General features: G+C 33.2%; 1 long non-coding RNA gene across 1 annotated transcript; it reads left to right on the top strand.

Annotated features, from left to right (window-relative positions):
- Positions 1–3,693: 3,693 nt before the first annotated feature.
- Positions 3,694–7,078, top strand: LOC148782880 (uncharacterized). The gene is made up of 2 exons (XR_016052514.1): positions 3,694–3,870; positions 5,608–7,078. It is a non-coding gene; the product is annotated as an uncharacterized LOC148782880 (long non-coding RNA).
- Positions 7,079–15,892: the final 8,814 nt, after the last annotated feature.

Genomic DNA, 15,892 nt, shown 5'->3' with positions numbered 1-15,892 from the left:
AATACTTTGTTTTAAAACAACCTTCTATTTCCCATAAAATAGACATAAAACATATTGTTTTAAAAAAAAACGATATTTATGTCTGTTTTATGTCTAGTTTAAAACCATATTTTTAAGCTAGACATAGAAGGTTGTTTATGTTTTATGTATGGTTTAAAACACATTTTATTTATGCTTGTTATGACTGTTTTATGACATAAAATATATTTTGTGTCTGTTTTATATCTGGTTATTTATGTTTTATGTCTGTTTGAAAATAATTGTTTAAACATAAAAAGATATTTTTTAAAAATAATATTTTTTAAAAAATATTGTTTTATGTTTGTTACTGTTTTAAAATGATAATATACATAAAACCTTTATGTCGTTTTAAAACTATGTTTTTAAAATATCATTTTTATGTTTTAAAAACAATATTTTTAAAACACATATTTTATGTGTTCTAAAACAAGATTATCGTTTAGAACACATATTGTAAAACATATTGTGTTTAAAACATACATTTTAAAACATGTTTTTAAATGATACGTATTAAAACTTGTCTAAAAATGATATAGGTGAGTTTTAAAAACTTTTATGTGTGTTTTAGAACAGTTACTTCCAATATTAAAAATATATCTTTTAAAGACGTATGTCTAGTTTAAAACAGGAAGTGCTTGTATTAAAAACGAGTTTTTAAAACTCGCTTTTAGACCTCGTCTATATTATTTTAAAACGATATATTTTAGAATGTATTATTTTAAAACAGGAAGTACATATTTTTAAACATATATTCCAAAACAAGAAGTGCCTATTTTAAAACAGGTACTTCTTGTTATAAAACTCGTTCTAAAATAGATAAATTTATAACATATATTTCAAAACTCGTTCTAAAACAGGTACTTCCTATTATAACAAGAAGTACCTGTTTTAAAATAAGAAGTACCTGTTCTAAAAATATATATGTTTTAAAATATCTACATCTTTTTTAAAACTCATCTATATCTTTTTTAGACAAGTTTTAAAACATATGTTTGGTGTTAACAAAAATATAGACGAGCTTTTAAAACTCGTCTATATCTTTTTTAAAACTCATCTATATCTTTTTTAACACCAGACATATGTTTTAAATAGAAGGTTTTATGAGATATGTTTAAACTAGACATAACATAAATATAAGGTTGATTATGTTTTATGTATGTTATGTCTGTTTTATATCTGTTTTAGTACAACCAGACATAAACAAAGTGTGTTAAACCTGACATATGTTTTGAACCACACTTTGTTCTAAAACGATATGTTTTATGGAAAATAGAAATGTGTTAAACTAGACATAAATATAGAACGTTGTCTAGTTGTGTTAAACCTAACATAAACAAAGCGCTATGTTTGGTTTTAAAGCAAAGTGCTAAAACAGACATAAAACATATCGTTTGTTTTAAAACAACCTTCTATTTCCCATATTGTTTATGTCTGGTTTAAAACAGACAACCAAAAGAATTCTTTTTCCCATATATAGAATTCTTTATACTGTTAAAAGGAATTCTTTATAGTGTTAAAATGAACCAGACAACTAAGTATTAAAACGAATTTTATAGTTGTTTAAAACACATAACGAAGTTGTTTTAACACTTAGATTCATTTAAAATGAACCACTTAGAATTCATTTAAAACGAACCAGATAACTATAAGGTTGTGTTTTTTTTCTGTTTTAACAAGAAAAAAACATTGATCTATTGTTTTAAAACACTTTGAGACATCAATACCGATAACTAGTGGTTTGAAAAACGGATCGGTGCCCCTGATCAGGTACTTCAAAAACCCATCCGGATCGGTGAATTGGCGATTCGGATCGTGAATTGCCGACCTCGGTCGAATTAAGCTTTAAAAGAATCCAAAAAAATTATTAAAATTCATTATAAATGTTGTCTTTTAAGAATCCAATATGAAATAAGGGTACTACATTGTTAATTTCCCTTTTTTCATCAATTTGTGAATATTAAGAATATTAAGACATTCTTTCCCTGTATAAACTTATGTTAACCATTAAATTTACATCATACAAAAGAAAAATCATAGAATTGTCATGGATAAATAGTATCAATCATACATAGACTACAATAAAGAGTAGATTAAATCGATGAAAAAATGGCTACTAAAATCTCGAATTGGCGGAAAACCCTAATCCGTTAAAAAAACTCAAATTATTACAACCTAACTATAATCCAAAATTATTACAACCTACTAACTAACTATAATATTATATACTGAAATTAAAATTGTTGTTTAACATTTTATAATTATTTTATTATACAAAAAATAACAAATCCAAAATATTTTATAATATTATCTAATTTAAAATGTATGATTGATAACTGCAAGAAAAATAGTATATTACATTATTTATAATGTAAAAATAAATAAATAAAATAAAAATTTGGTTATTAATATATAAATTATTTGAATGTGTATCAATTTTCAAAATAACACTTCAATTTTTCAAAATTTTAATTTTTTAGATTCTAGAATAAATTTAGTAAAAAAGATTGTTAATAGAAAGATAGAATTTCAAATGGAATAAATTTTTTTTTAATAACATTATTTTCTGCTTATTTTTTATTTTTTTAACAACAAAATTGTATATTATATGATTTATAATGCAAAAATTAATAAATAAAATAAAAATTTGGTTATAAATATAAAAATTATTTGAATGCACACCAGTTTTCAAAACAACACTTTAAATTTTCAAAATTTTAATTTTTTAGATTCTAGAATAAATTTAGTAAAAAATATTGTTAATAGAAAGAGAGAATTTCAAATGGAATATATTTTTTTTTAACAAACTTATTTTCTGCTTATTTTTTATTTTTTTTACAAAAAAAATAAAATAATGTAGCGCGCCCGAGCTGGGGTTCGAACTTGAGATGTCCTTCAACTAAGAGGAAGCAATAACCAAAAAGCTACACTGTGGCAAGTATATTAACTTTCCATAGTAATGATACTTATTCAACATCTATTTTAATTTAATGCACCTTATGGGAATTATCCCACATCCAAGTATGAGTATCAAAATTAGTGATGTAAATAGTTTCGTTGTACCTCATTAAACGCACGTGTGAAACGCGGGGTTGCGATGATGTGGAATTGAAGGCTTGCCACGTGTGATTGAGAAGGGTTGAAGGCTTGCCATTTGTGGCTGAGAACCGGAGAGAACCAGTAAAATGTGACGTCATGTGACCATTCTTCCCGGTTTATGACGTCGTATAGGCGGTTCATTGTTCAGAACCGACTGTTCTGATCTAGAATCGGGCGGTTCCCGATTTTGCAAAGTAATCGGCACGCGTGCCAACTCAGGTGAGTCCAATGTGACTCGCCGAGAACCAGTAAAATGTGACGTCATGTGACCATTCTTCCCGGTTTATGACGTCGTATAGGCGGTTCATTGTTCAGAACCGACTGTTCTGATCTAGAATCGGGCGGTTCCCGATTTTGCAAAGTAATCGGCACGCGTGCCAACTCAGGTGAGTCCAATGTGACTCGCCGATTTTTAAATCACTGCCTATAACCAATAATGTTTTAAACAACTAATCTTTCCTTGTCTGGTTCCCAAATTGCGGAGTAAACCCTATTTCACATCTATATTCAGATTGTTTAAAACATTGTATAAGTACATAAACTCATAAAGTGTTTTAAACAACTAATATTCCCATCAATGTGTTCCATAATAATCTTAGATGAGTATAAACTGTAGGAAAATTGGAAAGCTTTGTAATTGCATCCAGTCTAGATTACTCCAATATGCATATATCTGAGTTTCTAATCCCACTCACTCCATAAAACTCTACTGGTGCTGAAAAGCATCACGAAGAAGATAATCCACAAAAATTAGTGAGATTTTACCTTTTTTAATTGTTTATTAAGCAGATAAACCAGTAATTTGTTAACTTAGTTTGTATTAATTTATTTTTTTCATTTTCTGCTAACTGTTAGTTTGTATTCATTTATTTTTTTGGTTATTCTTAATGTAGGGATCCATTTATTAGTAACTTTTTTTTATTGTTTATTAATCAGAAAAACTCGTAATTTGAGTTTTTCTGTTTTTCATTTCCTTTTAACTGTTAATTTTTGTTATTTTCTTTTTTTTCTTAGTTATTCTCAACGTAGGGATTCATGTTAATGATTTGGGGGTTTTTTGCTCTGTTCTTTTTTTTTTTTTTAATAGCTAATATCACCATTGATGGATATTTGTAACTTTTTTTTTTTTTGCTTAAAAACAATCACCTTCTGATAATCCTCAAACATAGAAAGATGATATTTTTTTCTGATTTAGTTTTCTTTTTTTCTCTGTTAATCTCAAATTTTTTTGTGCTCTTTATTTGTTATGGCGTGATAAATGTGCTAGCGCACTTCTTCATTTGCTAATAAATGGACCCATAAATTACGGTTTAATTCCATGATATATCTACATCATTTGTAAATCTTTGCTTAAGGTCTTGACAAAATTGCAATGAAGGAGTAGCACCAGTATATTTTTTAGGGTTTTCTTATGCTTCTTCATTATTGCAATTTCTCTATATCTTCATTATTGCAAAAATTACAGTGAAGGATTGCCCTCACTCTATCTCACATTTTCTTTGTCTTTTACTAGTTTATGGGTTCGATAGTCATTGAATAATCTCCCTTCCTCTAGCTTAGTATTCATAATGTAGTATTTCTCTTGTCACATTAACTGTCAAGTGCACCATTTTTTTTATCGGTTTACTGAACTTCTAGTTTTTTTTATGCTTAGATGACATTCTATACAAATAGATTGTGTTCCCTGCATCACTGTTATATGACACTTCTAGGCAATTGTTTTGAGTATCTAGTGCCTCATAGTTATGGGGTTTAGGAATTATTTGTCATTTTATTTTTGTATTTTTGTTTAACTAATCCATGTAACATCCTTATTTGAGAAACTGCCTGGATGTCGTTTGGATGACAATTCACTTCATCCATCAACTTTTTCAATGCTTTTATAAAATTATTGCTGAGTTATTGTGAAGGTTTTCTTCATTATTCTGCAAATTGTGGCAACACTCTATTGTAAATATTAACTTCCAATGAAATGGACATCTGGAACCTGGCTAAAGGAGATGAGTCCCATGGCTGTGTATTTAACAATTAGTGGTTGATTTTGCTTCCAATGAAATGGACATCTGGAACCTTGCTTGCTAGTTCTATTTCTCTTGCATTTCATGTCAAATTTCCAATTGGAAATTTTCATGCATGGATCAATTTTTATTGATGAAGTTTATTGCGTGAATCAGTAATCAATAATTTTGTATGGTGTGTTGGTACTATTGAATGGTTAGCTTTCAAACTTTTAAATATTTATTTCTTAAATAAATGATATATGTTTTCTCTTGAGGGCTGCTTGTGCATTGAGTGAAAATTTGCTATTAAGAAATCAATTTTCTTCGATATTTATGTACATATTGGTATTCCTAGAATCTATTTACATGTTTTGTAATATGTTGTATGAATGGAAGGAACGTTGTTTAATTACAAAATGTCTTTAAAAACTGCATTTCGTACATTATATCATTGAAATATATAATGAACAATATTACATGTGGTTTCCAGCTTTCCCATTGCCAAATAGGTGAAATTACCAACACCATAGTTTGTCAAACAGGGTTTCCAGCTTTCACCCTACCAATTTTCACCTGCATCTCAGAATCTATGAAAATCAACAGCAGGGGTAATTCTCAGGGACACTGCAGTGAACGTTATCAAACGCTACCTAACACTATCTCAAGGGTATGAGGTCTCTCTCTCATGCTCTGCTGGTCTCAGTCTACTTTCTCTTCGCAACACTTTTTTGGATCTAAATTTCTGACGACACCGGTGAAATGTTTTACTTGTAATCTATGTCTCTATCTCTATCTCTCTCTCTCTCTCAATCAAATCTCTATAACAATGAAGCCTTTATTCCTCAAATAAGCAATAACTCACCTAAAGCAGAGAATCACCTCTCTCACCCTTCTCAATCTGACCCATTCCTCTCCATATCACTCAACGCCTACTGTCAATGCCCCCTTCACTCTCCCCCACCTCAAAAACACCAACAGTCCCTCATTTGCATTCTCTCTCTATACCCCAAACTCGAGGCATCTCCACTCTCTTCAAAGCTCTCAACAAGAAGAGAGAGAAGGAGAAGACTAGGATAGACCCAAGAATGAGTTCTTATCAAGGTTTGTCTATATCATGAGAAGCAAGGTCTCGGAAGCTTACCCCATCTGTAACAAAGAAACCATTGATGGAATGCTTGTTGTCATAGTCCACAAAGTCATTTTATAGATGGAGAAGGGCTCGATAAATGATGCTGAACTTGGTGAGGGAACCCAGTTTCAAGAATTTAGCCAGGAGCAGTGGCGAACAGTTTGGGAGGTCTACAATTTCATCATGGAAGACATGAGAAAGATGAGAAAGCAAGAGGAATTGAAAAAGCATTTACAGTGTGAAGAATTGAAAGAGATGTGCAAGTTTGCTCAAGAGTTGGGGATTCGTAGTGATATGCTCAACGAGCTCAGGCTCAAATGGGCGCAAGAAAAGATGGCTAAAACAGAGCTTTATAGGGGCTTGGAACTAATTAGAGAAGAAGAAAACGACTTGTCTAATGAGGATGTTGCTTCTTCAAAAGATGGAAATTTGCAAAGTGAAGAGGGGGAGAGAGTTGAGGGAAAAAATACAGGTAGTGAAGAAACTCAAGCCTTTGTTCTTCCAAGGAGCACAAATGAAAGATCAAGTAAAAGATACATGGCCTCGATTTATCGGGACCCAAGTGGAGAGAAGTGGCTGAGAGGCTTGAAGATGCGGATAAATTGATTCCTCCACAAGAGACTAAGGAGATAGAGGGAAAATGCAAGCTTTTTATGGACAAAATATTTTCTTTGTCAGATGATGAGGATCCATATCAATTATTGGTTGAATGGGAAGAGCTTTTAGAGCTGGCCCGAGTCGATTGGCTTGCCTTGCTTGAGAGACTAAGAGAAAAAAACAAGCATATATTGTGTTTCAATATTAGTATCATTATTTTATTATTGCAATGGACTGTTTAGGTCTTTTTCTTCCTTTCCTTTCTCTAGCATTTTAAAATATACACGAAGATTCTCAATCATAGAATTCGTGTACATCGAGAAATTTGACTAATATATTAGCTAAAGAAATTTTGAATAACATTTAGTATGTTAACTAAACATTTTCTTTTTTGATAATCGCCAAACGAAATTTGATTAACATATATAACATAGCTAGCATCTTTTAAATGGCTAATATAATCAAGAAATAATTCGATATCCTTAGCAAAGCTGGGCAGCTCCAATTGGTTGCAAAACATATAGGTAAAAGAACTCGGATAAGGAACTAATTATGTTGGAAACTCTCTTGAAACATGGGGTATAATAGGGTCTAAAGATAACCATATTACAAATAAATTAAGATTCCTATTGATTTCACCATTAAAAAAAAGAAAAGAAAAAGGAAATCCTATATCTCAAATTCTAGGTTTGATTTGATTTCCCCATCTTCCCCTCGTTGTGAATTACATTTGTATTTTCTATCAAACTGGTCACATTTTTTCTTTTTCTTATCAATGAAGAGAGATCTTTACTAATAGCACATAATTGCTTTGTCTAGTTGCATTTGGTTTAAATTTGTGAGATGCATTATGCTAATTATTAAATTTTTGGAAGGTGTTTGTTTAAGGGCTCTATGATGATATATGCTCTGTATCTTCTAATTTCAATCATTTATCTTTATGTTCAAAATCCTTGTATGAATTTTCTTCAAAATAGATATAGATAGCCCTTATTACTTCCTCGCATGTATCTTGTTGTTGCTTTTTCTTTCTTCAATTTCTCTTTATTGTTCTCTTGATAAAGAATTTCCCCCCTAAACAAGTTGCTGCTTTGTGACATTTCCCATTCGCTCTGCAAGAAGGTTGCTGATGAAGTAGTTTTGTAAAAGAATTTGGAATAATATTGTTATTGGTGTTTGGGTTAAAACTTCCATTATTTGCAATGTAGATTTGATACTTCCTCTTTTATAGTATCAAACTCGAGGATTGGCCAATCAGATTTGTCTAGCAATCAATCTTCAATTGACATTTTCTGCACAAGAGTAGATGACCAAGTTAAATTGACACCCATGTCTTGAATTATTTCGATCTGCATGTAGAGTAGGATCCACCCACCATATCATCTTGATGTTATATCTGTGTTCGTATCATAGATTGACACACCAGACGTATCCTAGTAAGACGCTACTAAGTCTAAATTGACATGGGTGAGTCTTGAAAAACCAAAAAGCAAAAAAAAATATGACCAACTAAAACTTAGTTGGCAGTCTTATGACATCGCCAGGTCTTAGTGAGGTAACTCCTGAATCAACTCTTAAAGACTTCCAATTGTTCTGATGATTCCATGTTGGTAACTCGAGTAGTCCAATAGCTTTATCATTTTTAGATTACAAGTTGCATGTCAAGTTTCATTGGAGATGCAACCAACTGATACATATGGGGGCAGCAGTCATTGAAAAAGGAAATTACATCCTATGGATAGAATCACCATTCCAAAACCCTCAGGTGTTTGGGAATCTGCATTATTGTTAACTTCATTGATCATGTATGTAACATCGAGAACTAAGCTTACAGTAGCGCATCCACTAAGTAATTTTGATCCTGCTGCCAAGCCTTGTTCCCTAGCTGCCTTCTTCCTTAATCCCTTGAAACACTGATGTTATACCTCACTGGCTTCAGCTTTTTCTCACCTCCTACATCATGTAAGTAATACCTTGTATGCATGGGGATAATGCAGAAGACCTCCACCACCTCTTTGCCTCCTTGCACATTAAGTATATTTTTTGGGCATGCACCACACAGCTTTGAGATGATGGTTGTGAGGACCCTATGAAGGGTAGTCAAGAACCCCTCAAGGTCTCATTTTAGGCCTTTGAGCTTTGCTTCCTGATGCTCTAAACAAACTCTTATTTTGCTCTTGCAATTAATCTCCTCATCAAGATGACCAATCACATACCCAGCTCCTTTATTTCCATATTGCTCAACCCTTCTCAATGTTGACTTCGTCCCCTAACCCTTACTTCTGCTAGTCAGTTTTTTGGGTTAGAAGCAAAGGTAGCCAAACCCAATTTTGCGAAGCTTTCACATTGCACCAAACATTGGTGTATAATTAACCCGTCTGACATCACCCCCACCATGACTCTAATGAGGATTTTACATTTGCCTCTAGAGTGCAAGCATCATCCAAACTTCCAGGAACCTAGTTTGTGTAGCCCATCCCTATCTCCCCAGTTATCCCTATCGTGACCCATATTGCCTTCAACCAGTCTTGGCTACAGAGGGCCAAACTAGTAGGGCATGGCTATATTCGTTTTTGCTTCATGAACCAATAACAATAGGACAACAAAGGATGCTCATTTTCTTACATTAAAAATGGCTACTTTCATTTTTTATAATTAAAGTTTAGGGGTTTTAGCCTCCAAAGAAAAGCACACAAGAATCAATGCCCTTAGTTTCCAAATGGTTGTATTTTTTTGGTAGAACTTCTATATATTACATTTACCGTCCTTTATCAACCAAAAATGAAGTTTGCATTGATTTTTTTTTGAAGATAAGTTTCCATTGAAAATTGATCTGAACAATTCATCACCTTTCCCTTTTTTGTGCCTGTGTGATGCCCTAGATTCAATTGTTGGTTTTCAAAGTCTCGACCAAAACTGAATAGCATGTTTGATCCATGCTAGAACACTTAATTTTTATAAAACTAGTAGGTCGCATTAGAAATATTTGGTATGTCAGTTCTATTAACTAAGAGAATAACATAGCACAAATTGTGCAGTGAGTCTAAAGCAGCCTAAAAGTCTCCAGCTCTAAACAAGCTCTTTTATACTCATTAGCTATCAATATATGTACATGATCAGCAATATGAACATTTGCGGTCAGTCCTGGACTTTTCCAGAATGTCCTAATCTCCCCAAAATCAAGGGCATCCATTCAACTATAAATGGTACACCAGTACGTCTCTTGTAACGATAGTTAGCCCCTAAAAATCTCTTGTTGGAATTCCTACTCCCCCCTGTGCTTCACTTGCTTTCACCCAAGTGCATCTGTGTAGCCCAGTATTCGAAAATTTAACCTAGTCAACTCGCACTCAGGCGAGTCACTAGGACTCAGTAGGGTGCCATGTCGGGAACATGGTACATAATGTATCTTGTTTATTACCTGTACAGTACTTATGAGTATTGTAGCAACTCTCACGCGAGTATCGAGCAACTTGGGCATGATCACTTATCATAGGTAAGTTAAAAGCAGCACTGAAATCTGCCCTCCTTGTTCCTTCATTTATTTGATTTAGAGCCTTGGGTTGCCGATATGAGCCAATATTCCATTCGAGCTAGGATTTTATCATGATCTAGCTATTACAAATAAAGAATTTGATGAAGAACACTGGATTTTAGGGATGTTTTAGATAAAAAAAATCGGGCCAATTTTTTGGTTAAATTTGAAAATTTGTAATTTATTCACAACTGGTGGTCAATATTCAACAAAAATTCATCCCTAAGGCTCTATTTGTATTCTTGATCCAACTATAGCCTTGATTTCCAAAAAAAGAACAATATTTTACAAATTTGAAATTCAAATTTAGTGGTAATGTGAACTTTTCAAGAGCTCCTATCTCCTAGATCCGAAACCAAACCCAAAATTGGTTTGAGGTTTTTGAATTAGGTCTGACAAAGCTTGACAAGGATTGGAGGCATCAATTCACATTGAGCGCAAAGCATGGTGGATCGGCTTTGAAATTTTGGATATCTTTCATTTTGTCAATTTAAAATTCATAAATTTAATCTATTTTTTTACTGAATCAAATATAATTGATTTATAATTCATGTCCTATGCAAATTCATGTTTTTTTACTCTTTTTTTTTTGTATTGTTTGAAATTCCCCTTTTTTCTAACGTTTTTAAGCCAATAACATCAATCTATTGTTATTCCATGTGATATATATATATATATATATATATATATGTATATGTGTGTGTGTGTGTGTGTGTGTGTGTGTGTGTTTTTCTTTGTATTTTTCTTGGATTATTATGTTTTTTCTGAAATTCTCATTTTTTTTTCCTCTTGTTCCCATATTTTTGGGGTTTCTGTTTGTTTAGGGTTTAGGGTATAGGGTCGACTCACTCAAGTAGCTCAGCTTAGGCAAGTGATGAGTATCATGCTTGAGCTGTATTTCAGAGCACTGTTGCAACCTGGTGCAACCTTGTGGTTCTACCTTGCATGTTGTAAAAAATCCTTTCAAATGCCTAGTGACACCTTAATTCTAACATCTAGGTAACATTTTGTAGTAAGTAAATGCCATTTCAAGTTTAGGCATCAGTGTTTCAATACTAATTAGCGTCTAATCGGTGCACATTTCATCTTATGCCAGTAGGTCGATTAGCAATTTGGTTGCTTTCTATATTCGAAGTATATTGTGATTAAGATATACAACGTCACTTTTTCAAACAACCATATGATCCCCAGAATTGTAAAAGTGTGTGAAAATGAACTAGCTTGATATGTTGGTTCTACACCTTGAAATTTATTATCTTGATGAAAAATAGAGACATGCTACCTTAAATTTTGCCCCTTTATGGAAATGCAAAGAGCATTATCAACTTACAAACATGGAATAGCAATGCTCATGATTCTCTCTCTCTCTTTAAGGGGGGCTCGGAGAGGGAGGGAGGGGGGGCGGGGGGGGGGGGGGGGGGGGGCGGTAGTTTATCTTATGTTAGGGTCAATTCAAACCGTTGCCCACTTCCAAAAATCCATGTGAAGCTTCTATAAATATTTATTGCAAAAATACTTTAATATACTAACTTAAATTTTAACTAGTTAAACTCCTACTTTAATAAATAATTTTTTTTTTAACGAATTCTTTTCTAGAAATATTCTTTAATCATATGTTATTCGTGGGCATTTGTGCAGTGTATATTGGTCCGTTTAGATAATTATTATTTTATTTTTATCATTTCCAATTTATGTAATCAATGAAATGTCACCTTTTGATATCTTGAGGAAATTGACATCTTTTGATGGTAATTGTTCTCAATATTGATAATCAAGAAACACTGGTATTCTCAATTTATCATTGTACGTTATTAATGATATTTCTTTTGCTGTGTAGACAACATTATGTAGAAGTTAATTATCACATAAAAATAGAGTCCTTCGGTACCAAGATTTATAATGTGTGCATATAAGGATAGGTCCTTCCGTAAAAAACGTTGAAGAATAATGATTTCACATGTAACAATAGAAGAGCCCCACAATATGAAGTTGTTTTTTGCGACTCTTGGATCAACATTATTATAAGGCTTGATAAGCAAATTTGAGACAGTGATGATAGCACTATGTCTTGGACATCTTTTGGAGCTAAAATGATATAGTATTTGCACAGGCATCACCTAGAGATTGGGTGGGTAGAATTCTATCCTAGTGTTGAGGGGCTGCTGCGATATCTAGGAACCTCATATATGTACAAGCAAAATTCAAATATTACATATCATCATCATCATCATTTAAGCCATGTGCCAATTATTTGGGATCAGCTACATGAATATTGTTTCTCCATTCTGCTCATAAGTTCAGAATTCATGACAAGATTTGGCAAAGTTTTACACTGATTGCTCTACCTAATGCAACCCTCCTCCTTTACCTGGGCTTGGGACTGGCATGACTGGCTTGGGGACAGCCAAGGCATAGTTATGAAAAATATTACATATAATATTGTATTTTGTTTTTTGAAAAGTGACATATAATATTGTATTTTACGAAAGAATCATGTAATACTTGATAAGTGTCTGGTAGGGTGTCTGGTAGGACTTTGTACTAGTTCTTTGAATACTATATGATACATATTGCTTTTTCTGCTGGATATTCTACTGATAAATATTTGATGACTTACTTTGCCTTTCCTTTTGATTGTCAATGGTGTCATTTGCTTCACATGGAAGCCAATGCTATACTATACTTTTGAACAGGTTAGTTATATGAATGCACAATCAGTATTACGTACCAAATGGGAAACAATTGTTTGCAAGGGGGCTAAGTTATGGTCAGCATGATACATATTGACAAAATAATGTGGCAGTGGTATAGTTACCCCAATCATGTAACAATGTCATGATTTTGGTTCAAGAATTATGATTCTGTGTTTCTTAGGATGAATCACGATTCTTGAAAGATAGGAATCATGATTCCAAATTTCTCGAAACTCATTTCATATACTTCTTTGAATCCGGATCCTTGGAAGTTGGGAATGTAGATTCCATCTCTCAAATTGGTTATTCATAGATGCACAAGACCAAGATTCAACGTATGTGAGACCTTGATCTTAAACTTTGGGAATTGCGAATCTATGTTTTTTTTGGAAGTTAGAGCCACAATGTCAAAATCCTCCATAGATGCATTGAATAGTGTTTCAAACAACATATTTTGACAAAGTATGATAGTAATGTTTGTTGCTGGTAAGTGTCAAATAGAATATTCAACTTTCAACTTGAGCGTTGCAGATATCAATGGTAAGTACTTAAACCATTTCATCACCCTGGTAAGGTCCACATCACAAAGACTCATTTTTGAGTGAGAGGATGGATATCTCTCTTTCATCATCAAAAGATGCATGAAAGCACATCCATCATATTGGTTTGGTTTCTTGCTTTCGATAGACCCCGATCTTTGGCGAGTGTTTCAATAAAGGACTGAAGCATATGGTGCTCCTAGAGCTCGTCGTCCACATCTCAAATATTGTTTGCTAGTTAGAAGATGTAGTTCATTGTTTCGTCCTTAAAGTAGCATGAGAAACATATACGACACGTTGTTTCGTTAGTCCTAAAAACTCCAAGAAAATAGATATCTAAGGGAGCTCGACTTTGTTTTTATTAGTTGTGGAGAGATACGTTAAAGGGCACTCAATACACCCATGCCATTGTTAGGGGAGGGTGGTCAAAGACATTGATCCAAATAAATGCGAGCTCCGAGTAATCGTACTCAATATATGGAGTCTAGATTCAAGCTTACAAATAATATAAAACTTTAAATCATTTTCAACTTAAGACTTCTGGCGTGGTCCCAAGTGGATTGGCACGTGATTCCTAAGGTACGAATCTCGATTCCAAATTGATGGGACAACGATTCCAACAATATAGGAATCAAAATTCCTTTTCTATCGGATCACGATTTTAGATGGTATTGATCGAGATGGATTGATGTGTTATTCCAGAAATGTAGGGAATTCGATTCCAAATTGATGGGATGCTGATTCCAGCACAATAGGACACGCGATTACTATTTTATTGGATCTCGATTCCGATATATTGGGAATCATGCAACAAGTGATTTGCATGGGATAGACGACAATTCTGACTATGCGAATCATCTAACATCGACGATTCTGTGATTTTGATTTCTGAAATGATTTAGAATCACAAGCGTTTCCAACAACTATAGGCATTTGGTCCATTATCCATTTAAACTAGGCACTATGATGCCCATAGAGTTTTTATTCCAATTGGATCTATGTTGGCTTTCTATCCAAATTAACTGGTTTGTTGTCTGTTGAGTTGGGAGGGAATCTTGAATACAACTATTATGTATAAAGTCTTATATACAACCATAATGTATAAGTGGGTCATTTGAATTATAGGAAATATCTCGTTGAGGTGCCATTTGGGCATTTAACTTTTTTTACTTCGTTCAGAAGTGAAAGAAGCTTTGAAAAGGATGAAAATAGGAAAGGCTGTAGGACTAGATGGTATCCTGATAGAGGTTTGGAAATGCTTGGCGGAGATTGGCATTACCTGGCTGACCAAGTTGTTCAACAAAGTGTTGAGAAAAAAGAAAATGTTAGACAAATGGAGAAAACGTATTGTGGTACCTATTTACAAGAGACATATAGAATTATGCAAGCTATCGAGAGATCAAACTTATGAGCCACACCAAGAAACTAGGGGAGAAAGTGACTGAGCCATGACTAAGGCATGAAACGAGTGTATTAGAAAACCAGTCGGTTTTATGCCAAGGAGGTCGACAATTGAGACTATTTTCCTATTTAGGTAATTGATTGAGAAGTTTAGAGTGAATGGAAAAGACCTCCACATGATCTTTATTGATCTAAAGACAGCTTATGATAGAGTACCTTGATATTTGATTTGGTGGGTTTTGAAAAATAAATGAGTCTCCATACACTACATCAACTTGGTGAGAGATATGTACGATGGAGCGCTAATTAGTTAAAACCTTGAGGAGGAATTGTAAACAACATAATATTAGGAAAAATGATAGAGTGAGGTGATTTTTCGTCTAAAATAAAGGAGGGAACATGATTTATCAAATAACAAGAGTCGATACAACATCGCCTTATGAACTCGTGGCACATGCATACATAACAATCTGACATAAGTTACTTCTATTATATGGCGAATTTTCCTCTTTGCAATCCCATTTTGTTGCGTTTATAAATTTTTCTTCTTTCTAGCATAATTTTGCGTTATCACTTTCCTCTATTTATTCTATTTATGTATCTATGTTCCATATCATGAAGCTCTCCCATACCAGGTGGAAGAGAGCAACGGATGAGGAAATGACAACACTTCAATCAAATGGCAAATGGGAGCTTATTGATCTAACAACATGAAAGAGACCTATTGGATGTCATTGGGTTTATACAATTAAATATTAGCCAAATCGATCTGTGAAAAGGTTAAAGGCTAGGTTGGTGGCAAAGGGATATACACAAATTTTTTGGTATTGATTACTCTGAGACATTTCTCCAGTTGTCAAGCTCAATTCCATTTGTCTGCA

Source organism: Amborella trichopoda, chromosome 3, assembly GCF_054954075.1.
Source record: "Amborella trichopoda isolate Santa Cruz 75 chromosome 3, AtrichopodaSantaCruz75HAP2 v2.0, whole genome shotgun sequence".
NCBI classification, from domain to species: domain Eukaryota; kingdom Viridiplantae; phylum Streptophyta; class Magnoliopsida; order Amborellales; family Amborellaceae; genus Amborella; species Amborella trichopoda.
The sequence above is the reverse complement of the archived record's forward strand: the minus strand, read 5'-3'. Positions and strand labels throughout refer to the sequence as shown.